Source organism: Scyliorhinus torazame, chromosome 9 (genome assembly GCF_047496885.1).
Source record: "Scyliorhinus torazame isolate Kashiwa2021f chromosome 9, sScyTor2.1, whole genome shotgun sequence".
Taxonomy (NCBI): domain Eukaryota; kingdom Metazoa; phylum Chordata; class Chondrichthyes; order Carcharhiniformes; family Scyliorhinidae; genus Scyliorhinus; species Scyliorhinus torazame.
The window spans coordinates 180,935,427-180,958,795 of NC_092715.1; the positions used below are offsets into that span (position 1 = coordinate 180,935,427).

Here is a 23,369-nt window from a genome sequence, read left to right on the forward strand (position 1 = left end):
AATACAGGATAAGAAGATAAGGATAATCAATGACACAGGCCATCATGCTCACATTTCACACTCCCCTACAGGAAAAAAGACAGCAATAAAAAAGTGATCAACAGGGAGTGACAATCAGGATCCTCGAAGAACTGCAGGGTAGATTGCAGGATAAAGATATCTTCTACAACGCACAAGAAGGCGAAGGATAAGGCAGTATCAACGAGCACTCGGCAAGATCTCTCTAGGATTCCATCGATCGAAGAACAAGAATCCATCACTTCCACTATGCCATCTCTCTGACACCCAGATGGTCCACAGCCTAGGCCCTGGCAGGGGGGGTGACTCAACCCACTTGGCCACCTCCAAACCCTCATGACGAACATTGAGAATAGGATGATATAGAACCAGTGATCAGTGGGCCCTACCAACCCATGGCCTCGCAAACAGGTACGTTGTGTTCCATCAAATCTGATGCACCCAGCCTCCAAATAAATATTACCAAAGCATGGCAAACAATTCTTGAATTCAGTCGGGAATTCATCTCTCTTCTCTCGCCAGGGACCGGGCCAGGGAGACATCTAGCCTGCCCCCAAGTCCCGAACCTGTTAGGATAATCGGCAGACCATGTAGTAGGATCTTGATGATATGAAGGTGGCCCTTAACCAGGGCCAGTGCTCTTTCAAGTGCAAGAACCCTCTCATGCACCTCCACCATTTTTCTGAAGGTACCCTGCAGTCCCTCCAAGTGAGCCCCATCGATCTGCACCACAGAACCAAACTCCTCAGTTAGGACACCATCTCCGACGGTGGCCATCATCTGATGCACACCGCACTGCCAAAGTGATAGCTCAACAGCAGCTGTGCCACTACAAGCTGGATCCCACCTCAGAGGATTTTAGCATTTTATCTCAGCTCTTTATCTCATAAAGACCAATCAGGAACGTCCAGGGACATGGCACAAGCCATGTAGCCCAAGAAAAAGCAAGTATGAAATGTGCACCAGGATGAAAAGATAGATTAAAAGACAAGCAGAGTTGGAGTTTGCGAAATGCAACTGCTCCTGTACTCATATCATGTGAATCCCCACCCCTCATGCAACCCTTCATGAAATGTTCACATTGCTAATTTTGTCAATTATCCTTAAAGTGCATGATATTTATCTTCACTGGTTGATTAATTAGTTAATAATTATATTTTAAGAAGCAACACAAAATCCACAATCTGCAGTCAAAATAAGTTAATAGTTGTCAGCAAAGCATGAAAAACAAGACATTTTATGTGGAATGGAAGGATCTAATTGTCAGCATCAATCGGGCAAGTATTTTGAACAATAGCTAACCTCTAACCGCAATGTGAATGTGTTGTGATTATATTATCTAAAGCAACTAATTTGCCGAGAGTTCTGTTCGCCTCCCAATTAGCAGCAGTGGTTGAGAGAAGGTGGCTGGATTTAGGCAGCACAGGCCTAAAGGAAGAGCAGCAGCCATTGGTGAAGTTGCTAATTTCCCAAGAGATGGAGTCATAAAGTCGATAGAGTTTTACAGCACAGCAAGAGGCCATTTCACCCCTCATGTCTGCACTGACCATCAAGCAACTATCTATTCCAATCCCATTTTCCAGCACTCGGTTTGTAACCTTATAAGCCAAAGCATTTCAAGTGCCCATCTAAATGCTTCTTAAATGTTGTGAGGGTTCCTACCTCTTCAGGCAATGATTTCCAGATTCTCACCACCCTCTGGATGAAAAGTTTTTTTCCTGAAATCCCCTCTAAATCTCCTGCCCCTTACTTGAAATCTATGCTCCCTGGTTATTGACTCCTCTACTAATGGGAAAGGTGTCTTCCTTTTGTACACCTTGAGCATGCCCCCCCTCAGTCTTCTTTGCTCTAAGGAAAGCAATCCCAGCCTAACCAGCCTTCATAGTTGAAACGCTCCAGCCCAGGCAACATTCTGGTGAATCTCTTCTGCATCCTTTCGAGTTCAATCATATCCTAGTGTATCACAAATGGCGATAAGAAAAGAGCTAAGCCTTGCGCAGGAAGAGTATGTGTTCACTCTCCTCAAAACCTCCCCCACAGCCCAGCCTCCAACTCTCTCCCCAGCTCTTGCGCTTGACTTGCGCTTGACTTCTCCTATTGGGGCACCCTCCCTGTCCATAGTTCTTTGTAGATCTCTGGAAATCTGACCTCACCCAGCCCTGTTTCCAACACCATCTTGTCCTGCAGGTCCGGGGGCGGCAGGTCGGTAAAAGAAGGCACCTGCTGTGGTGATGTGCATCAATGTAAATGCATGTAGGCTAGCTAGACGCTAGAGGGAGCACCAGAAACATCACACACACACACACTCAACCAATAGATCAGTTAGATAGGATACGACCAATGGACATTCACGATACACAAGGAGGTGACACGACCACAGGGGGGCATTACACCAACCCATATATAAAGGACACCACACACATGATCTGCCTCTTTCCAGTGGAGACAGTCAGTGAGAACAGACACAGGGTTGATTCAATATTACACCCACCACGTGGATTGCAGCAGCTGGTTAGTCAGTCTGGGTAGCTATAGTAGGATTAGCAGTAGTGTCGAACCCGAGTAATGGAAGTGTAAATAGTTTAATAAACGTGTTGAAGTTGTCCACGTCTGAACCTTCCTTTGTCAAGTGCACCACAAGGAAGCCGCTTATGTTACACCTACAACATAACAAATCACCTGCTTCCTCCCATTGTCCCTCACCTGCAAGTACCGGAACCCATTCCCACTGGGCAGCACAAATTCCTCAACTAGCCCCTCCAAGCTCGAAAAGTTGCCCCCAACGAATAGGGCCCCAAACTGCCCAATCCCGCCCGCCGCCACCCCCGGAATCCTACCGGGAGCGAACCTATGATTCCCGCAGATTGGTGCCCAAACCGAGGCCCCTTCCAACCTCAGGTGCTGCCACACTGTCCCCACACCCTCAGGGCCACCACAACCACCGGACTTATGGAGTCCCTGGCCGGCGAGAACAGCAGAGGCATCATCAACACTGCCCCAAAGCTCGAGTCCTTACAAGAGTCTGCCTCCATCCACTCCCATACCGACCCCTCCCCCACTACTTATTTCCTCACCGTGACTATATTTGCTGCCCAGTAATAGTTCAACAAATTTGGCAGCAGCACCCCCCCCCCCCCACCCCCCCCCCCCCCAAACATCTCTGCGCCAGCAGCACATTCTTCACCCGTGGGGCTTTACCCGCCCACACAAACCCCGAGATCAGTGCATTAACCTTCCTAAGAAAAGCCTTTGGAATATAAATCAGGAGGATCTGCAAACAAATAAAAACCTCGGGAGAACCATCATCTTCACCGACTGCACCCGCCCCGCCATCGACAGTGGGAGCACGTCCCACCTCTTAAAATCCCCCTTCTCCCACCAGTCGTGCCAAATCCAATTTATTTAACTGCTCCCATCCCCGCGCTGCCTGGATGCCCAGATACCTGAAACTCGCCCCCATTACCTTGAACGGCAGCTCAGCCAACCTCCTCTCCTGCCCCTTCACCTGGATCAGGAAGACCTCACTCTTCCCCATGTTTAACTTATACCCAGAGAACCGGCCAAATTCCTCCAATATGCTCATGGTCCCCCCAATACCTCCCAGTGGGTTCGATATACAAAGCAATAAATCGTCCGCATTCAACGAGACCCTATGCTCCACTCCCCACCCACACTATCCCCTGCCAACTCTTTGACGCTCTCAGTGCCATTGCCAATGCCTCTATCGCCAAGGCAAAAAGCAGTGGGGAGAGTGCCTTGTCCCACAATGCAACCTAAAATACCCCAAACTCACCCGGTTCGTCCGTACACTCGCTACCGGTGCCCGGTACATCAACCAGACCCAATCAACAAGCCCCTGCCCGAACCCAAACCACCCCAGCACCGCCCACAAGTAATCCCTCTCATCACCATCTTAATTCACTTTAGTCTTCCACAGCGCCAGTAGCAGAGGTGAATGAGCCCACACCAACATGCTCCCGAGAACTCAGAGGAGGAAGGCACTTGGCGTCTGCACTGTCAGATCATTCTTGCACACCCTCCAGCAGCGCGGATAGGCACACATCAGTGTCTCCTCATGTGTTATTAGAGAGGATGGCAGAGCGTGAAGCACACAGCACCTTAGAACAGGATGATTCAGGGATATCAAGTCGGCTGTGCTCAATGTCCTGCGGAGGATGGAGGACAGTCACAGTCTTGCTGAGGAGATGCAGTGCCTCAGAATCACAAAACAGGTGACCACATGTCAAAGTTACCTAAATACTACGGAATATTGGGATGCAAACAAAGGAGTCCAATTATTTCATTTATAAAGCATTAGTTAGGCCCCATTTAGAATATTGTGAGCAATTTTGGGCCCCACACCTCAGGAAGGACATACTGGCACTGGAGCGGGTCCAGCGGAGATTCACATGGATGATCCCAGGAATGGTCGGCCTAACATAGGATGAACGTCTGAGGATCCTGGGATTATATTCATTGGAGTTTAGGAGGTTGAGGGGAGATCTAATAGAAACTTACAAGATAATGAATGGCTTAGATAGGGTGGACGTAGGGAAGTTGTTTCCATTAGTAGGGGAGACTAGGACCCGGGGGCACAACCTTAGAATAAAAGGGAGTCACTTTAGAACAGAGATGAGAAGACATTTTTTCAGCCAGAGAGTGGTGGGTCTGTGGAATTCATTGCCACAGAGGGCGGTGGAGGCCGGGACATTGAGTGTCTTTAAGACAGAAGTTGATAAATTCTTGATTTCTCGAGGAATTAAGGGCTATGGAGAGAGAGCGGGTAAATGGAGTTGAAATCAGTCATGATTGAATGGTGGAGTGGACACTGGTGAGAATTGTGAGCGGTGGCGAGGCTAGAGAGTTTCTCTCCCACTTTCTTCACCCCTTTGTCTCTGCTGCCCAGGGGTTTGACTCTGCCCTGTTCGATGCTGCTTCCCATCACTGGCTGCAGAAGCTTGATCTAATTTCCTCTGACGGAGTCTTCCTGAAAACCCCCCTGCTATGAACCTATGAAACCCAGTAGCAGAGAACCTATCACCCCTTCCCCCACAAATGTGGCCTCCCCAAAATGTTCATGTCAAGCGTGCTGAGATGTGAAAGATAATTCTTCTCACTGAGAACAACTGGTTGGCGAGGAAGGAGAGCCATTGCCACCCCTTCCTTCTGTCGCGCGGTTCCAGCTTGCTCCCCATACAATGTCACTGCCGCATTCTCCCAGTCAACAGTCCAATAATGTATTGAACCCACACCTTAGAAAGAAAATACACATCTGGCCCCGCTGACATTGATTGATTTAAGTGTCAAGTTGCATCGACTGAGCAGGTTACCACTTCCAACTCACGGCCCTCCCCTTTAAACTTGCTGATTTGATGGTGATGGGGGGGGGGGGGGGCGGGGGGGTGCGGAAAACTGTCACTCTGACCCTAGGGTCAGGTCAAAGTGACTGCCTGTCCCATATCCCACCCACATGAATGAATAAAAATCCCATCCCTGGTGGAAGGTGAAATTTGGTGGCAGGAGGCTGTAGCTGGAATGTTGTGGGAACAGTCTCTGGCAGTCAGCGGAAGGAGAGTTTGGAGCTGAGCAGGGATTGGAGAGGTTCCAGAGAGGTCAGGGGCACAATGTGGGGGGGGGGTGGAGGTTGGGGATGGGTGAGGTTCAAAGACATTTGATCCTCATGACGACAAAGACTAACTGAAGTAACTTGTAAAACCTCTTCTGGCTAATTGACACCTCCCACTGTGGTTCTGCTGTCAGGCTGCAGACAGGATGAGATACCACCAGCTTCAACTTAATATTACATCAGAGTGCCGATGATGTCATTGGCTACGACTTTTGAATATTATCATAAAATTTACAGCAGCCAGGAATACAGTGTATCGGGAGACAGAATATTCACATTTTAACCACTGTTACAACCGTTCCCTGGAAAGGACCCTGATTTTTTATGATGCTGGATGAGGTATCCTTAAATTTATATGCTCCTGGGTGAGGAGGGATGAATTGGCTCCCCTTCTTTATTCAGCCCCCCCGGTGGGACACAAGGTTTACTTAAAAAGGATCCCTTCCCTCCTAGATAAATTGAGCTGAATTCCTGTCCTCTAATAGCCTTATTTGGGGTGATGGGCATTCCGAAGCTGCAGACGGGGGCGAGGGCCGAAGTTCTGGCCTTCTCACTGATTGCTCGTCGGCGGATACTAATGGAGTGGAGGTCATCGACTCCACCCAGTGCCTAACCTACGGCATGGAGATCTTATCCAATTTTTATATCTCGAGAAAGTTAAATACACCATGAGGGGCTCAATTGACGGGTTCTACTGGAGATGGCGGTCATTCATATTGTACTTTAAAGAATTGGTCACTGTTAGCTGTTAAAAGGAAGGAGGGTTGGGAAAGGGGCGGAGGGTGGATTTGTTGTTGTTATTTGGAAAAGGGGGGTGATTTTTAGGGTGGCATGGTAACACAGTGGTTAGCCCTATTGCACCAGGTTCGATTCCCGGTTTGGGTCACTGTCTGCGTGGAGTCTGCACGTTCTCCCCGTGTCTGCTTGGGTTTCCTCCGGGTGCTCTGGTTTCTCCCACAAGTCCTGAAAGACGTGCTGTTAGGATAATTGGACATTGTGGCCGGGATTCTACGATCCCGCGGTGGGTCAGAGAATCGCCGCTCCGATGCTGGGCTGCTGATTCTCCAGCGCTGATTCTCCAGTGCCCGCGGGGTCGCTGCCACGCCGGTTGGGGGCCGTTGAAAGAGGCCCCCCCGGTGATTCTCCACCCGTCGAGTTTGGCCGAGTCCCACCGGCGTGGGTTACGTATGGTCCCACCCAGCGGGACCTCGGAGTTCTGGCTGCAGGGGGAGTTCTGGCTGCAGGGGCCGTCCTGGTGGGAGGGCGGGGGGATCAGACCCTGGGGGGGCCTGCACGGTGGCCTGGCCCGCGATCGGGGTCTACTGATCGGCGGGCGGGCTAATTCCGTGGGGGGGCCTTTGTTCCTCCGCGCCGTGCCCTGCAGGGCTCCGTCATATTGCCTGGGGGTCAACGCATGGACGGGAACCCACGCGCATGCGCAGACTCACGCCGGCCATGGCGTGGCGGCTTTCGAGCGCCGGAGCAGCGGACACCACTCTGGCGCCGTACTAGCCCCATAGGAAGGGGCGAATACCTGGGCCTGGAGACGTGTTGACGCTGGAGTGGCTCGCGCCGCTTTTGATGCCGGCGTCAGAACTTGGCCGCGGGATCGGAGAATCCCGGCCTCTGAATTCTCTCTCAGTGTACCCGAACAGGCGCCGGAGTGCGGTGACTAGGGGATTTTCACAGTAACTTCATTGCAGTGTTAATGTAAGCCTACTTGTGACAATAATAAATATTATATTATTATATTTGTTGTTATTATTGTTACAGTTATGTATCATAGCAAAAAATTGAATTAAAATATTGATGATAAATGAGATATACAAATCAGTCTTTGGCTTGTCTGTGAGGAGTAGAGAGTGAAATTGTGTGGCAGTTAAATTGGGTGATTCTGGGAGCACTGACCTTGCAGTTAAACAGTTGGTTTGGAGACCATTAAGTGGGCCTTTATTGGCAACATAAAGGCCTCTGTTGCCAATGGAGCAGCTATGCCATCCACAACTCTTCCTGCTGTAACCTAGTCAGAATGGAAGCAGGAGAGTGATGTGGTCCCCACTCGCCATCCTCCCGCCTGCTTAAACCAAACTTGCAATGGGGGAGGGCAAAAGGTTCCATATATAGCCTTCACCTACTTTTCTGAAAAACCTTTCACTGAGTTAACATGGACAATTTTATCACTATGGCAAATAAATTACATAATTATTGGCAATATTGATAAACTGATCTTCTCACCATGCTCAATGTTGCATCTTCTAATTAGAAATGAAGGAAAACATAAAGGAGTTTGTCAATAATGAGATGATCATATAATTTCCAGAATATATCACCGACTTCACACTTGCAAGAAAATCTGGACCATTATACTGCTTTGTACACTTTGCAAACAGTACAGGTTAAATATGGTACTGAATGCACAATGCAGTTCCATGCTGAGGCTGTAATTCCTTTTCAGCCTCATAGAGCCAGTAAATTCATGGACTATTTAAACCAATAAATATTCTTTCACTGAATGGTTGCTCATGTTTAATTGAGTGGGGAGGATGGGTCAAAATATTATATTTGAAATATTCTGTGTTGTTTTTGAATTAAATAAAAAGATTTGCCATTTTGTCTGGCTATTGGAATTTGTGTTGCTGTGTCAGCAACATACCTCAAACTTCAACACCAACCTACACATTTGCAATCTCAATTCCCATTGTTGAAGAACACTAGAGTTGAGATTAATTGCTTAGAGCGGTCCATTCTGCTGAGTATGATACCAATGAGCCTTTTCAAAACTGAAGTTTGTGGGGATTCACTGGAAGGTAGATGCGCAGGAAAATGGTCATGGTTGTTGTCACAGTAACAAAGTATTGCTGCAGAGGCTCATTGGATTAGAAATCTTCTGCTCAACCACTTCCATCAATGACCTATTCTCTGCAATAAAGAGCAAGGGTGCAACTGTTTGCTGAAAACTTCATAATGTTACCATCCCAGTTGATGTTGAAACATGCTGGAAAGGTCCAAAAATGAAGCCCTTGCTCAAAAGACTGTGGCCGGGATTCTTCACACCGGCGGCTAAGTGTTGACGCCGGAGTAAAAACCGGAGTGTTTCACGCCGCCGATAACGGGCCTCTTGGGCCAGTGGTTCCGTGGCCCACAGGGTCCAGCACAGTGCCAGAGTGCTCCACGCAGCTCTGGCTGCCGATGTGCGGCCCAGCACTGCCGGACGCGGGTCCGGCATGCGCGCGGCGGCTGCTTCCACGCCGGCCCCGCACAACATGGCGGACCCACACAGCCCACGCGGAAGAAGGTAGCCCCCCTCCCAGATCATGTGCGCCCGCCAATCGGTGGCCCTCAATTGCGGGCCTGGCCGTCGTGGAGGCCCCCCCCCGAGACTGATCCCCCCCGCCCCCCACCAGAACGGCCACCGCCGCCGCAACGCCGAGCTCATACCGAGTGGAACCATTCGTGAACCATGCCGGCAGGAACTCGGCCGGTCAATCGCGGAGAATCGCCTCAGGGGCCTCTTTCGACGGCCCCCGGCCGGTGCCGCATGGACTGCGCGCGCGCGACTGGTGCCGATTCTCTGGTCGGAGGTTTGAGTCCCGGCGTCAGACCCGATGGCGGGCATGACACCCCATTCTCCGGCCCGTGTCGAGCACGATTTCAGCGCAGAGGCTCGTTGATCCCTGCCTGTAGCTTTTACTTTTTTCTCAGAAAACATGGAGGAACAGACTCAAGGACCGCTAATTAATTTTAACAAGGAAAAACATTTACTAAATATCAAAAGTTGTATTATGATACAATCCTCCTTTACTCCCCCCTTCACAAATACAGAGACTTTAAGATTAACACAGACTTTAAGGTTAGCACAGATTGAAAAGTGTATCTTAAACTACAATGGCCTCAGTAACTCAAAGTCCGTTTAAATACACAAGTTGGCCATGGCCAAATACACACTCGATTCTGAACCCAAGTGAATCTCTGTGGATTTCTCCTCAAAATCCACTCAGATGATTGTCACATGAGCTTTTCCAAACTCCACTGCCCCAAAAATATACTTTCCAATCTTTTTTCACAACAGTGCTTTTCATTAGTGGTTTGCATTCTGAAATCCAGTACAGGGGAAATCCGCAGAGCGGAGAATCGGTGCCATTGGTGCTGGCGTGGTTGGCGCGGCGCCAGCTGGGGGCCGCTCTATGCAGGCCCCCTGCTGATTCTCAGCCCAGGATGAGCCGAGTGGCCGTTGTAAAAAACCCGAGTCTTGCCAGCGCCGCTCACACCCGTTCAGCCAGCGGGACCTCGGCGTTGAAGGGTCCGACCCCAGGGGTGGCCTGGCCCGCGATCGGGGCCCACTGATCGGCAGGCCGGCCTCTCTGGCTGGGGGCCTCCTTTCTTCCACGCTGGCCCCTGTAGCCCTGCGCCATGTTGCGTCGGGCCCAGCGTGTTGAAGGGAGCCACTGCGCATGCGCGCGTTTGCGCCGGTGCAACTGTGCATGCACAGACCCTGCGGTGCCCAGTTGACGCCGGGATCAGCAGCTGGAGCGGCGTGGTCCGTTCAATGCCATGATGGCCCCCAGTAGGGGCGTCAACACTGAGCCTCAGGATCACAGAATCCCGCCCAGGGTTACCAATTACTGTTTCAAATAAAGCTTCTGCTCCACTTTTAACAAAGAATCCCCTTCAGAATTTCTTTGTCTTGACTGTTTTGCAAATTGTACACAATTGCTTTAACTATCGATTCCCAGACTCTATTGAAATAGCATCGATTCAATTTAACTCTGGTTACTGCAGCTGTCTCTTTCACTCACAACTCTAGGGCACGATTCTCCAGTCTCGTTGTGCTCTCGCTCAAGCGTAACAAGGCTGGTGAATAGAGGGAGAGGCCAAAAACAAGATCTGCCCAGTCGCCAAACAGTTTGCGATGCAACCGGCCCGCTCCCATAGGCGAAATTGGGATCTGGCCACAGTGTGGCGAGAAACCAATTATCACCACTTAAGCCCAATTTGCATACAATTAGCGAGAGCCACCTCATATCTAACGTCATTCAGCGGCCTCCCCAACAAGTGGTCATGCTGGCGCCGATTAGTATTCCTTTTGAAAAACATAAACCTGGAGGAAGGGCTTCTATGGGGAGCCGAAGAGGTGATTAGCCATCTTTGCTCACAGGTAAAGAACCCGGGAGTGTTGGGCATACCACCCAGTGCTCGGTGGGGGTGGGCCACCATGGGGGGGAGGAGGGGGATGCCTGGAGAGATGGGCAAAAGGTCCGGGTGTCGGCCCATATTGCAGAAGGAAGTGACAGAAGCATCATAATGGTTTTGGAAAAAGATGGTACACCCCCCCTCCCCCCCACCCTACCTATCCACCCACCCCCTTACCACCTCCTCCGGTGTCCTCAGTGATCCTTGACAGGCTTTGCCCTCCCAGTTCTACCACTATATCTAGGTGTTTCCCCATGATGCACATTAAAGATGGAGGCAGCCAGCTGCTTACCTCGTCTCGTGGCCTTCGATGCCCTTGGCGGCGTCCTCTGTTGGCTTTGGGGCTGGAGGGCCCCGGCTCACTTGTCGGCAGCACATGCACAGCCGTGCCGCCCCCATGTGCTGACGGCGATATGCGACCTCATCAGAAGGATGGAACTCGGGGGAACTGGAGGCCAACATTCCCAATCCATGGGACGGGCCCGGATTGGCACCCAGTGTCCCCTCCTCCCAATCGGCGCCCTTATGGCCCGGGGGTCCACCTTGGGATGGATGGCAGCTGGTTCAAGCACCAACTGCCCCTGCATCATCTGGCTCTGCCAGCTCTGGCGGTTCCCCATGGTCTGCCATCATGTCGACACCTTCAGCGATGCTCCTCAGTGACTGGGCCATGCTTTGCGGCGCTTTAGCAATGCACACCTGTGACAGGGACAAGCTCTGCCGCGCCTCAGCCATACCCATCTGAGAGCGGGACATGTCCCGCAGAACCTCATCAATGTCAACCTGGTACGGTCACATCACCCAGCAAGTTGGAGATCGTGCTGAGGCCCTCGGCCATGGCCATCACTGACTACACGACGCCTTGGACACCTTCACGCATGGTGCCGACATCGTGCACCAGGCTCTCCACTGGGGTCGCCGCCCTTGGCCTCGATGCCAGTGCCATCTCCTGCGCCCCTAACCTCTGGGACTCCTCCAAGCAGCTATAGATCTGCTGGAATGACGCTAACATCTGAATGCCCAGGTTAGTCCCAATCATCACCATCAGCTCCGAGTACCTCTGTACCACAGGCTCAGGAGCAGGCTGGGACACAGCTGGATCCTGGGATTCAGCAGACCACCGACTCCTGTCGCACCTGAGGGTTTCTGCCTCCACCTGATTGTGCATCATCAGCGGAGTGGTTCTCGCCAGATTGTGCCCCAGAAGCTTGACCACTAACATGTTCCACCGAGGTGTGTGTATCTGCACTGGTGGGGAGTGCGGGTGACAGCTGTACCATGACTACGGTTGCATCCTCGGTGCTCTCCTCCGAGGTGGTCTCCTCGGAGTCAGGAGAAGGTGCTACCCGGGATGGGCAGGCTCCGTTGGCTGGAGGACCTGCGGGAGAATGGACATATGGTCAGTGGGAGGGGTGGGTCGGTCAGTAAGGCAATCACTACTCACGGTTGACAGGTGCTCTGGCTGGAGCCCGGTGGTTCCTCACCTCTGCAGGTCCGCCAGCCTCCGCGTGGCTAACTGATCTGTCCTCGACCACTCCAGTCACCTCCAGCTCCCGCAACTCGAAGGAGGTGAGGAGTTTTATGTCTGGCACCCCTTTGTCGGTCTGGGCCTTCCCCCGTCGATTAAGGGACTGCTTTTCCTGCGGAGACACAGAGGGAGCATCGTTAGCCACAAGTGTGTTCACAGTGGTGGAAGAGGGAGTGTGAAGGCAGATTTGGGGGGGAGTGGAGGGGAGGGGGGAGGGAGGGCTGAGGGTCGCTGGGGAGTTGGGGGGTAGATGCTTCCGTGGGCGCAGTAGGGTCTGGGGGAGGGGGGGGGGGGCGGGGGGTGTTGGTGTCTACTCACTCGTGCTGCCCAGTTTAGGTAGTTGACCTTCTTCCTGCATTGCAGTCCAGTCCCCTTTGAACTTACGCTGCCGCCACCTCATTCCAGGCAGCACTGGCTGCCTTGTCGTTCTCCCCCCAGGGCCCTCGGGGAGCAGGACATCGCTCCTAGTCTCCAACGTGTCCAGGAGCCTCCCCATGTCAGCTTCCCCGAATCTTAGGGTTGGTCTCCTGGGCGCCATTGTTGCGAGCTGGCTGGGGTTAGCTGAGCAAGTGCAGCTTCAGTGCCGCTTGACTTTGTTAGCGGGGGGTGGCTGGCGAGCACGGTCCCGGCAAATCGGCTGGCGAGTCGTTATTTGCGGCGAGAAGCCCGTGAGGCCTCGTTTACTGGATCAATTGACGTTGAATTGAATTGCTGGCCTCTCGCTGGGCCGAGCGGCGGGAAGCTCACTGCAATTCCCGCTTGCTGGCACACTTAGAAATGTTTCTGGAGCATTGCGCCCATGGGCGCGATTCTCCAGCCGCGTTGTGCTCAAAGGGGAGCGTCTCCCACGTGCCCTATTTCTTCTGCTGGGAGAATTAAGAACAATAGAGAACAAAATTGGAGCTGGGGAATTCGGGAGCAAGTTTCACATTATTATCGAACTGATATTTATTAAATCTGCTGGGAGCCAGCCGGCTATTTTAGGACATTTGCATTTCAAATTTTCTAAAGAATACAGTGGGCCTTCAAAACATGGGTCCAAAGGAGATCTTCAAACAACTTTTTTATTTATATGCTATGATATGTCAGTGACTTTTTCTGAAGTGACACAGGAGTTTACTCTCATATTGTAACAACCCTTGTCCGAATGGTTATAGTCACATTTTGTTCAATGTTGTAATGCTATGCACAAGCTGCTACACAGGCAGCTTTTTATTTAATCCAACCTATGAAATCCTATATTGAACTTCCCTCGTCTAATTTTTTTAATTAAACCTTGACAGCAAATATTGGATCAGATTTTCCTGTTTCGCCATCCATATATATCGGATCACATTGGCACGGCGTGAGAAAGAAAACTTGAGGACGGCATGTTCCTCAAAGAACCTCATCAGCAAATGTTCCTCTAACTGCTGCCTCCAAGCAATAGAATAAATCTAAGGTGCAAGGAAAATATGTTCCATTACACCTTAGTAAGAGGAAGATTTTGATATATTTTTATATGACAGCTATACTCTTACTCAGGCACAAATGATGCAAACTAATGACTAGCAATTCACAATATCAGATAACAAGCTGCAGAATGTATTGTTTCTTTTGAAAAAATAAATTTAGAGTATCCAATTATTATTTTCCAATTAAGGGGCAATTTAGCGTGACCAATTCACATATCCTGCACATCTTTTGGTTATGGGGGCGAACCCACGCATGCACTGGGAGAAAGTGCAAATTCCACACGCACAGTGACCCGGGGCCGGGATCGAACCCTGATCCTCAGCGCCGTGAGGCAGCAGTGCCCTTGCAGAATGTATTTTGTTATCACTTTTTATGTAAAGTAGTTGCAAGCAGCTGTGCAAGATTTTGGAATAAAGACAAAGAATATCACAATTATTCCTTTTGCACTGCATGTTTTATGCAATTATCCTGATATTTGCCCAATTTTACTTTTCATTACTTCAAGTGCATAACAAGAAACATTTTTTCAAAGTCATGAAGTGAATCAGTACTCCCATATTCCTCGCAATTTTATCTTTCTATAATTTTCAGAAATCTACAGAATTGGAACACGAAAGTTGTAAACTACCTTTCAAAACACTGAATAGGTCAAACCAAATTTAAGTATTAAAGGTCAGGTGTTAACTCAGATGAGATGTCAGCATGGGGTGACACAGAAACAGATTTATTCTGACTCACTGATGTGAGGCCCAAGCACTCCTATTCCTCTTGGCACATGAGGAAATATTTTCTAAAAACCTTACCTTTCTGACCGTCTTTTAAGTTTGCCACTACTTGGTGCCTGAAACACTCATTGGGTTTGACACTGAAAACGTGATAGAGCTGAATTATCACTGCCCCCCCGCACCCCCCCCCCCCCCCCAACCTCCCGCCCCCACTCCACCACCACCACTTGGGAGTGCAGAGGCTGGAAAATTTGGAAAAGTGCCCCAATTTTAGTTCTGGACGGAGAGGGGGACGGTGTGCAGGTGCTAACTGGAGTTGGGCCTGCTGCCGCTGGAAAGAATTTGGAAGTTGAGAGACAGTTACAGCACAGCCAGGTGCAAGGCTGAGTAAAAGATTCACCTTGATGCTCTGGGACTCAGTCCCAGTTGTAAAAAATGTAATAAAACCAAAGGCAGTCTTTGAATGCTCATCCTACACACTTCCCATGCCCTATCCATGTCAGATCATGCAATCTCATGCTCCTCACCCACCCCTTTGACCTGCTTATGCCTTGCATGCCGCTTCATGACCCACCCATTCTCCCAATGCCCTTAATCGCCCTTTGATGCACGATCAATGACCACTAAAGCGAGGTTGTAGTCCAACTGAAGGCATAAATAAGCTAGATGTGTCCCCAGCAGCTCAGGTACAGAATGAGGGCTGCTGGGGTGGCACGGGTTCTTATACCCCGCCTATGTGCTGAGTGCTTCTCCAAAATAGTGTTAGGGCTAGGTCCACAGGTTAGAGGGTAATGAACGAACCACAGTAACCAGTTTACAGATGTTGTTATTGTTAGTAATAAAACTGAGTTGTACCATCTGCAACCGTGTTGGTTCGTCTATGTAGCAGAGCACCCAACACGACAACCCCCGGGTGGCAGAGGTCCTCGTGGAGGGCTCGGAGGCGGTCCACTTGTGCGGTGGCACATGTGCCATGGGACAGGGCGTCAGGAGGCTCATTTAGCTTCCTGGGACGATACAAGATCTCGTAGTTGTAGGTGGAGAGTTCGATCCTCCACCTCAAGATCTTGTCGTTTTTAATCTTGCCCCACTGTGCATTATCGAACATGAAAGCCACCGACCGTTGGTCCGTGAGGAGAGTGAATCTCCTGCCGGCCAGGTAATGCCTCCAATGTCGCACAGCTTCTACTATGGCCTGAGCCTCCTTTTTGACTGAGGAGTGGCGGATTTCGGAAGCAAGGAGGGTATGGGAGAAGAAGGCCACGGGTCTGCCCGCTTGGTTGAGGGTTGCTGCCAGAGCTACGTCGGACGCATCGCTCTCGACCTGGAAGGGGAGGGACTCGTCGATGGCATGCATCGTGGCCTTTGCAATGTCTGCTTTGATGCAGCTGAAGGCCTGGCGGGCCTCTGTCGACAGGGGAAAAACTGTGGATTGGATCGGGGACAGGCCTTGTCCGCATAGTTGGGGACCCACTGGGCCTAGTAGCTAAAAAACCCTAGGCAGCGTTTTAGGGCCTTAGAGCAGTGAGGGAGGGGGAACTCCATAAGGGGGCACATTCGTTCAGGGTTGGGGCCTATAACTCCATTTCGCACTACGTAGCCGAGAATGACTAGACGGTCGGTGTTAAACATGCATTTATCCTTATTGTATGTTAGGATAAGGATTTTAGCGGTCTGGAGAAGTTTTCGGAGGTTGGTGTCATGGTCCTGCTGGTCATGACCGCAGATGGTGACATTATCGAGATACGGGAATGTTGCCCGTAAACTGTATCAGTCAATCATTCGGTCCATCTCGCGCTGGAAGACCGAGACCCCGTTAGTGACACCAAAGGGAACCCTGAAGAAGTGATAGAGCCGCCCGTCTGCCTCAAAGGCAGTATATTTGCGGTCACTAGTGCGGATGGGGAGCTGGTGGTAGGCGGACTTGAGATCCACCGTGGAGAAGACCTTATAATGCGCGATCCTGTTTACCAGGTCGGATATGCGGGGGAGAGGGTACGCGTCCAGCTGCGTAAACCTGTTGATGGTCTGACTGTAGTCGATGACCATCCTATGCTTCTCCCCGGTCTTTACCACCACTACTTGAGCTCTCCAGAGGCTGTTACTGGGTGCAATGACTGCTTCCCTCAGTAGCCTTTGGACCTCTGACCTAATAAAGATCTGGTCCTGGGCACTGTAGCGTCTGCTCCTGGTGGCGACGGGTTTGCAATCCAGGGTGAGGCAAACAGGGAAGGCGGGTCGACCTTAAGGGTCGCGAGGCCGCAGACAGTAAGTGGGGTATGGGGCCACCGAATTGGAAGGTCAGACTTTGAAGGTTACACTGGAAGTCTAAACCCAGGAGTGTAGCCGCGCAGAGGTGGGGAAGGACGTAGAGGCGGAAATTTTTGAACTCCCTTCCCTGGACTGTGAAGTTTGCTACACAAAACCCCTTTATCTCCACTGAGTGGGAACCGGAGGCCAGTGAGATTTTTTGATTAACAGGGTGGATGAGGAGGGAACAGCGCCTTACCGTGTCGGGGTGTATGAAGCTCTCCGTGCTCCCAGAGTCAATTAAACAGGACGTCTCGTGCCCGTTGATGAAAACGGTCATCGTAGCGGTTGAGAGTGTTCGAGGTCGAGACTGATCCAGAGTCACCGAGGCCAATCGTAGTAGTTGGGAATTCTGTTCAGGCAGTGTGTGGTCGGCCGAGCTGGGGTCCTGGGGGTTCATCCAAGATGGCGTCTCCCATAGGTCGCACATGGCTGGGGGTGCACAAAATGGTGGCCCCCATCCCTCAAGCGTGGCGTCCGTGGAACAAGATGGCGGCGCCCGGGGTCTGCTCATGGCCCTGGGATAGGGTGCGTTTTCTGCCGTCTCGAGATACCCTTTAAAACACGCCAGCCAGTGCTTGAAGATTGCTGCTGAGTTCGCCGCGTGGGGGCTAAGTTGCAGACACTCCGGCTTGATTCGAAGCTCCATCCTTTCTTCTTAAAATTCGAGCTTATTAAATTGATGCATGATCAATGACCACTAAAGCGAGGTTGTAGTCCAACTGAAGGCTTTAATAAGCTAGATGTTTCCCCAGCAGCTCAGGTTCAGAATGAAGGCTGCTGGGACGGCACGGGTTCTTATACCCCGCCTATCAGGGCGGAGCTATTATACACTCTAGCCAATAGCAAGCATACAGGTTCTACCAATGGTACTTTAGCCTCTCAGGTACCGTAATATCTATAACATCACACCCTTATGCCACCTCATGCCCCACACCCACTCTCCAGGGCCCTTTATAGCTCATTTTTCCAACTTAGTACCAACTCATGGCCAACACATGACCACCCCCATTCACCCCATTGCCATTTGTAGCCCATGTGCCAACTTAGTGCCAACCCATGCCCCACATCCACTACGCTTTGCCTTGAACCCTCCATGCCAACTACCCAGTATCCACCATGGATTACCCCCAGGAGCTATGGTGAGATGAAATGAAATGAAGTTCGAAGTGTATATTGCGGATGTCACTGGTAAAAAAAACATTCATAAAACAAATTCTACGTAATCAAGTATTCTACGTATTTTAATTAATCTACGTTCCATCAAATACATCACTATCAAGAAAAACAAACTTTCCTTCAAGTACTTAATCTCATCTAAAAGCAAACACTTGTATTCATAGCCCCATGTTAAAGACAGTTAATCCCTTTAAACACTCTTGCAGCTGTCAATCAAACTGAATTTACAGTCACCTCATTGTGATAATGATAGATTGGGAAACAGTAAAGCAGCACGAATCCTGTAACAATAATAACCCTCAGGCTTATGTCAGCAGGTAGCAAGTGAAATTACAAGCAGATTCATAACAGGCTGTTTTTCTTTCTCAAAACGTATAAAGAGTTTGGGGATTTAAATGATCTGACAGTTTGACAGTTCCACTGAGCTTATCCACACCTATGCACATTTATGCCCGCTCTTAACAATCCAAAAGGGGCACTGTATCATACTCAGAGGGCACCTTATCTCTTTCAAAGGGTACCTTCCTGTCCAAAAGGGTACTTTACCTTTCCAAGTAGCTCCAACAACTTTACACCTTCCCCTCAAATGTCTAAAGCTCACAAGTCCCGTGGACATCCCACTAATGAACATTTTATCGGTTTGAATGCAACCACACTTTTACATGTACAACTGTCTTGGTGAACCATGGGTGTGGGAATATCAACTTGTGCCCATTCCCCCCTTAGTGTCATTGTAGGTGCTGGGTTTGGAGCTTGGGGCTCCACCATCATTTCGGATAAGGCATGGTGCTCTTCTGGTTTTGGGAAAGTTCAGGCCATAACATCGACGTGAATTATATGATCACTTTTGACGCCCGGGAGGCCAATGCCTGATCTAACTCAGCTGTTAAAATGGCACATGTCACAAGGTCAGTGAGGGGATAGTGACTGGTCTGTGGTTATGAATTTTAACCCACTGGGTAGAGGAATCTTAGCGAGCTGCCAATCAAACATAATAACAAAAGCACATAATTGAACAGCTTAGCATCTCTTTCTGATAACTGTCCAGAAACATCGGTGTGACTTTTTAACGGTTTTGATCATCAATGCAATACATCTCAGATCTGACTCTGATGTCAGGTGTGGTCTGGAGTTGTTGAGCCCTTCCAGCAACTATGTGGGTGCTGCATAAGTATTTTAAAAATTGCCTCTTCAATAATCAGGGGTCCAGACCACAGTCTTGGGTTAGACCCCCTACACCAGAGAGTCCATTTCCACCCTTCAAAAGATAACTATGCTTCTTTCAACTTGCCACAATTTCACCTGGATCCCTGTGAGGTTAATGATGTGGAACGTCCAACAGAGAGGCTGCCCAAATCTCAACCACTCTCTCTGTGACGGGAGTCCTTGTGGATGGAAGTTCTGCACTCATTAGGTCTAACCAATATCTCTACGTAAGACTTAACAATAATAATAATAACCTTTATTAACACTGCATGAAGTTACTGTGAAAAGCCCCTAGTCACCGCATTCCGGTGCCTGTTCGGGTACACAGAGGGAGAATTCAGAATGTCCAAATTACCTCACAGCGCCTTTCGGGACTTGTGGGAGGAAACCAGAACACCCGGAGGAAACCCACACAGACAGGGGGAGAACATGCAGACTCCACACAGACAGGAACCCAAGCCGGGAATCGAACAGTGCTATCCACTGTGCTACCGTGCAATCTGGCCTATCTGGTTCCCAGTGAATTGGTTTTTTTTTTTTGTGGAAAGGTTCGGGTGGAAAGTTACACTGGGAAGTTGTCAGAATGAGTAAATGTTTGGGGACATTTTTGATTAAATACAACATTAAAGTGCATATATATATATAAGGATTTTTAACATGGCAAAACATCACAAGGCGTTCCAGAGAGGAAAAAACAACAAATTCCAAATCATTGTGGGAAATTTTGGAGAGATAACCTGAGGCTCCCAGATGCTTTTTGACCTCTGTGCTGATGGGAGACAAGTTCACACCACTAATATCAAGCATAATGACAACGGTACTGGTTTGGTTAAGAGACCAACAACTATCAAACGCTAACACAACAATATGCAGTCCATTATTTGAAAACAATCACTTGAGTCAAAGAAGTTTTTAGTTTAAACAGGCTGCCTATGTGCACCTTGAGCTCAACAGCATTTAATAACTTGTTATATAAGTATATCTGCATGCATAGATTTCCCTGTTTGGAACCAAAACTGCCAATTTTGGATCCACTGGAAAGTTGATGGAACGATAATTGATTGAAGGCTGGCTGCCATGTAACAGATTAATTTAAGAGCATCAATGATTCTGCTGTGCCTTTGTACTGTAAATTAAATATGCAATTGTTTCTTTCAGAGGTGAGGCTGTGATCTGAAGCCATGACTCGTGTGCCAAATCTTCAAAGCTGAATTAAAGAAGTGCAATACAGGACATATTACCACAAACACAATAATACAACGCATATGTCTTTGTGAAAGTGAGAGTAATTTGGTTGAACAGATTTTATACATGACTCAGTGCAAAATACATGTGGGATCATCAGTAATATAAGGCCTCTTGTCGATACTGTAACAGTTTGTGTGTTGTACCATATTTGGTGTAATACATTTGTCACTGAAACATACACTGTAATGCTTCGAACATATATGTTACAGATAGACACAAAACTGTTAACTTGAACATTGTTACTTATGTAACACCCAACTTAGAAGAGGCAGGACTATGCATTAATTTTTAAAATGTTGTTGAAACAACTCATAAATTAAATGTCCTGAATATTTTTATGTGCTGCAGGAGAATGTGTTGATGGATACAATACTAAACAGAAACAAGGGACTGGATTTTACAACCCTGATGTTTTATTTGAAGGTGGGTGTGGGGATCACAAAATACAATATGTGGCTTTCCCACCCACCCATGATCTGTCTCCCATACTATGGTGGGTGGGGGGGTATCAGGAAGCTCACTCACCCTTGGGCATTGTGAGGCCTATTTAATCCAAAGCAGGGGAAGGACCAGGCCAATCGGATACCCTGACAGCTTATACTGTGTGAGTTGGTGCCAGTCAAGGAGCGGGGGCACCTCCTTTTCTGGGGTCCCCTGTTTCCTGTGCCCAATGGGAGGACACTCCCCACCCACAAGGACACTCCCCTATTAACCCTCCCATGCTGACCTCTCAAGCCCAGCCCTCCTCCTCCCTCCCCCTCCACGCTGAGGCCTGCCACCAGGGCCCTGCTAGTATCCTGGACTTACCTGTCAGTCTGAGCCCCATAAATTCCTCTTCTTCAGGACTGACTGTACTCCAAGTAGTGACCACCACTTGACTCTGGCACTCTGGCACAATAGGATCAGCTGGCAGCTCTCTAAGATGGGTCCTTTTCCCCCAGATACATCGGAAGTCTCGGCCTTAAGCAATGACGCTGCTTCTAGTGTAAAATGGCTGCAGGTCAGCTAGCTTTTGGGTGGGCGGGCTCACGACTGTCATTTCAATCTGGTAGTGGGGGGGGGGGGGGGGGGGGGGGGGGCAGGTGTGGAAGGAAAAACACCGCCCATAAAATCCAGCCCAGGATCAAGGATGGTGCATTTGGACAGGACATGACCCTGTTTAATGTCATGATCTTCTTTTGAAATGAGTCAAAGCAGGCTTGTACACCTCACATAAATCCTGCTTTGCTGGCTCATTGTTAATACTAATGGATTAATATCTGTAGGGATGGAACTAGGATGTCAGAAGCAGCAGGATAAAAATAAACTTGTTTAAATGACAGCCTTGGAAGTAGCAGACAGAAAGGAATGTAATGGTGACCATACTATTTTCCACCAGCCATAGAGATTTCACCTGCTGAATGGAATTTGCGGGCTTATTTGGCAGCACAAACAGTGTGTTTCAGTCAAAAGGCAGTAAATAAATGGGTCTGTTGGGTAGATTGTTATACTTTTGACTGTATCAGTGCCCTTGTTGACACCCAATGCACTTTGGCACACTACAGCAGTAAAAGAGGCGCTTTCGTCCAAGCAAGGTTGTTATTGCAGTGTTTTATTTTTGTTGGCACTATTTGAGCCGTTTAATGCCTGAAATGTTATTTATTAGTTGTCAACAAGTGGAATTATATCCTCTCTGGGGAAGAATCCAGGTCCTATGGTGCCACATATTCAAGCATTATGTTAAATAAAAGAACATCTACAAACAGGAGTATAGGACTTAGAAGCAGGACTAGGCCATTCAGACCCTCAAACTTGCTCCATCATTTGATAAGATCATGGCTGATTGTGGCCTCAACTCTACATTCCTGTTCACCCCCTAAAGTCTTTGACTATCTTGTAAGTCAATATTCTATCTAACTCGCCCCCCAAACAATTTCAATGGCCTAGCATCCACTGCTTACTGGGGACGAGAATTCCACAGACTAAAGACTCCTGAGAGAAGAAAATTCTCCTCATCTCCATCTTAAGTTGTGTCTCCCTAGTTCTAGACTCCTTCCTAAGAGGATACATCTCCCTGGTATCCACCCAGTCAAGTCACCTCAGTATCTTCAATGTCTCTTTCTCCTAAACTCCAATGGATATATACCTAACCTGTTCAACCATCTACATAAGAAAAACCCATCATCCCAGGAATGAGTCAAATGAACATTCTCGACACTGCTTCTAACTTCAAATAAGGAGCCCTTGTGGAATATCATTTAGGAGTATGTGTACTTGTCCATTTTGGCAGGAAGAGTAGCAAAGCAGTAAATTATTTAACTGAAGAAATAAATTGCAGAACTCTGAGGTGCAGAGGGATCTGGCTGTCTTGGTTCATGAAACAAAGAAGTTAGTATACAGGTACAGCAAGTGATCAGGAAGGCTAATGGAATTTTGTGGTTTATTGAAAGGAGAATGGGATATAAAAGCAGGGAAGTTTTGCTACGTTAGACAGCGGTGTGATTTAACGGAAATGAAAGAGTCTGGTGTCGAGTGCGTTTAGCCAGGTGTTTCCCGCCGCTGGACGAGAACAAACCCACTATTAAACTGGACTCTGCTTAATTTCTGCACTTAGTCCGTTTTCCTGCACTAACGAGCTCAGCTTGCCAGTGCAGGAAAAGATCGGGACAACATTTTAAAATGTCTCTCCGATTCCCGCCCCCCCCCCCCCCCACGGTCTCCAGACCCACACAATGCCCAACTCACCTATAAGGGGTCATTGAGCCCCCCATACCCAACCTCAAAAGGGCAGGACACCCGGGCCCGATCTCCTGCATGGGTAAAATGCCACCGAGGCACCTTGGCACTGCTAGCAAGGAACCGTGGCAGTGCCTCTTCCAGCCTGGCAGTGCCACCTGTGCACCCT

At 49.2% G+C, this 23,369-nt stretch overlaps 1 long non-coding RNA gene across 2 annotated transcripts in view; it reads left to right on the top strand.

Annotated features, from left to right (window-relative positions):
- Positions 1 to 20,823, top strand: part of LOC140429613 (uncharacterized) — a 174,472-nt gene extending 153,649 nt beyond the window's left edge. The window contains exons 5-6 of one of the 2 annotated variants that reach the window (XR_011949142.1): positions 72 to 429; positions 20,396 to 20,823. This is a non-coding gene — a long non-coding RNA (uncharacterized lncRNA). The remainder of the gene's footprint in view (positions 1 to 71; positions 430 to 20,395) is intronic. The other variant, XR_011949138.1, reaches the window with a different exon arrangement.
- The last annotated feature ends 2,546 nt before the right edge of the window (positions 20,824 to 23,369 follow it).